Genomic DNA, 3,022 nt, shown 5'->3' with positions numbered 1-3,022 from the left:
GGGGTTAAATTGATGCCTTAAAAAATTTGGCCATGTCATCTAACTGTTATAGTGCCACGTGTCATTTAAAATTGCTAAGTCAGCTTTCCGGTGACAGAAAACGACGAAAAAGCCAAATTGAGGCACGTGTCAAAATTTCAGGGTACAATTTGAGTCAATTGAAAGGACTAAATTGCGTCGAGAGTCAAATTTCATGGGTCATTTGAGTATTAACTCATAATTGTAGTGATGAAATGTGTTTTATCTCAAGGTTCTCCTTTCCCTATGATATACGGTTACTGTGAGACCGTTAGATATCTATAGCCTTGAATATATGTTTTGATATTGCAATTTATCAGATTTTCAAGTTACAACTCCATTTATTTCTCTGATATGCGTTACCCTTGTGTCAAGCTTGTAACTATAAATAACATTTAATCGGATTCTCGGTATACTATTTTTGTCTAGAACAGTACCCCAACTTGGATTTCTTGGCTCACGATTTTGTCAAGTAAATCCGAGTTTGATGGACCAAACCCATTTTATCTTGGGCTTTAAGCACCAAAAAAATACTGAAAAAAACCTTTTAGTTCTTTTGAGTGGCTGTAACTTCTTTCGATTTTCGAACCGTCAACTTTCTCTCTCCATCAATCAATGTTGCATTTATTTTTTATTAATAAACTTCTCTTCAACTTTACTTTCATTTTTAACTCTTCCCCAAAAGAAAATCTTCTCTCCCTTTCAAAGAAACCTCCAAACTCTTGCAAAGAAGAAAACTTCAAGTTCCTTTACTCCCGTTCTTGGTTTTTTCAAAAAAGGGGATCTTGCTGTTTATTTCATACATTTGCTATAGTAACCTTTATTTACGTATGGAACTTAACTTCCTTTTTTTCTTCCAAATCTTACTTTTGTTCGAACTTCATCAATCGAGATGAAAAGTATATTATTTTTTTATTGCCTTTGTTTCGATGATTTTTATAGCATGTAGTTTTAAAATTTTATTCTCCAAAATCTGCATGTTTATGTTTTAGTAGGGGGTATCACTATTTAGCTCTTCCCCTATTTTGAATATTAGTGATTTTTAGGAATTTTTCTGAGAAATTATAGGACTTTCAATAGGCTCTCTTAGTGTTTTTTTAGAACTTTCATTTTATAACATAGTGGTGGTGTTCTTGTAGGTTTCTCTGAGATTTCGAAGAAGAAGATAATTGCTTCCCGCAAAAAGGTCGGTTCATCATCGTCTAGACGTATTCCACATTCCATCCCAACTCAGCGAGTGGATCCTTATTCTTAGATTTTAGAAGAGGTGAAATATATTGTTTCCACCATCACCCAAAACAAGCTAGATGTGTTACCAAAAGCACGGGTTATCTTTAGTTCTGACATTGGAAACTTATATGTCCTTTTCTACCCTGAGTTAGAATGATCGTCTCTACCATTATAACTATCATGCGGGCTTCCAACCTGATTGGTTGTGGTTGTACGAGACGCTATTTACCTGTCTTCGAGTCTGTCTTCCCTTCACAGCCTTCCAACAAGCAATTCTTAGCTATACAGAATATGCATCATCACAACTTCATTCAAACACCTGGGCTATTATCCGAAGCTTCAAGCTAGTATGTTCTTTCCTTGGGCTAGATGCTTCTTATAAGGTCCTTTTTTTTCAACCTAACCATTCCCTTTAGCTTGCAAAGTTGTGGGTTTATCTCTTTTCGAGATAACTCGAATAGGAGAATTTTCAATCTCTTTGAAGAATCTTATCACGATTTTAAGGAGAAATTTTTCAAGGTTGAGAGAGTAGATGGAACTAGACCTTTTTTCATGACCATGGAAGATGAAAAAAAGTTTAACTTGTATTGGAACTTTAATGTCCTCTCCCCTAAAATTCAACTTCAAGGCATTAACGCTTTCAAATTTGCGAGTATTCAAATGCTTTTAGAACTTCGCAATCATCAATCTTTGAATCTTCGAACCATTCTGGCCCACGAGCATACTGTTTGGAATTTTTTTGGTAAATATTTATGCAGTTCTTTCTTTTTTCTACCTTTATTATATCCTGGCTTTACGACCTTTTGCTCCTTTTTGATAGTTGACATAGTTAGATGTCTGGAAGCTATCATAGCAATGAAAAGAAGGTTGGCATCTTTCGAGGCCAACGTCGTTACTAACACAAGGAGTGGAGATAGAATTTTTTCTTTCACCATAACGAGCAACGTCCCTCTTCCTCCTAAGTATGACACAGGAGCTGGTCCCAAGATTCATAATGTAAACAATCTTGCTCCCATCAATTCCTCCAAAAAGAAAAAGCAAATGAAAAGGAAAAGTCATATTAAAGAAACAGGAACTCCTCTTCCGACTTCCTTTGGTTGTATCTTGAAAAAAGAATTCCAAGTTCCTGAGTTCATTGATGAGTATCTCCTAATTGATATGACAAAATCTTGTTTAGCAAAACTTCCTCTTGATGAGACAATGCCTCAAGTTCAGAGAATGTTATTTTATTTAGCTACTTGTATCAGATATGGTGAGAAAGATATTTCTAACTACTGATATGAATTATCAAAGCAGGAAAAAAATTGAAAGAGGCCAAATCACAGGTCCAAAAGTTGAATGAATCCTTAACGAGCATAAAAAAGAAAATTAAGGACTTGAATCCAAAGTTGAAACTCTAGAAGAGGCAAAGAAAACCTCCATTGCTATAGAAGAAAATTTTAAGAAGCAGATAACTGAGCTTATGAAGCAAATTGACGATCTCTCCATATCGGTCAAGAAATCTGAGCAAGTTGCCGTGGATGGAGTTTTTGATGTTGAAAGGAATATGTTTGACCAGATCAAACTTATAGCTCCCAACATGGATGTCTCAAAAGTCGGTGTCTTCAAAAAAGTTGTTGATGGAAAAATAGTTTATGTACTTTAAATCTCTTTCATAAAATTTTTTAAAGTTTTCTTTCACTTAGCTTCCAAGTTTGTCTTTTCTCCTTTTTATCAAACTGATTCCCATCTTCTCAAAAATTTATTTATCTACTGTAAACCATCATTTTATTTA

The 3,022-nt window shown here is 34.7% G+C and overlaps 1 long non-coding RNA gene across 3 annotated transcripts; it reads left to right on the top strand.

Annotated features, from left to right (window-relative positions):
- Positions 1-702: 702 nt before the first annotated feature.
- Positions 703-3,022, top strand: LOC112697268 (uncharacterized). 3 transcript variants are annotated; one of them, XR_011862568.1, is made up of 3 exons: positions 703-846; positions 1,158-1,990; positions 2,069-2,908. It is a non-coding gene; the product is annotated as an uncharacterized lncRNA (long non-coding RNA). The 3 variants fall into 3 exon arrangements; XR_011862567.1 differs by having other exon boundaries at positions 703-917; positions 1,158-3,022; XR_011862566.1 differs by having other exon boundaries at positions 1,158-2,908.

This window comes from Arachis hypogaea, chromosome 6, assembly GCF_003086295.3.
Source record: "Arachis hypogaea cultivar Tifrunner chromosome 6, arahy.Tifrunner.gnm2.J5K5, whole genome shotgun sequence".
Taxonomy (NCBI): domain Eukaryota; kingdom Viridiplantae; phylum Streptophyta; class Magnoliopsida; order Fabales; family Fabaceae; genus Arachis; species Arachis hypogaea.
The sequence above is the reverse complement of the archived record's forward strand: the minus strand, read 5'-3'. Positions and strand labels throughout refer to the sequence as shown.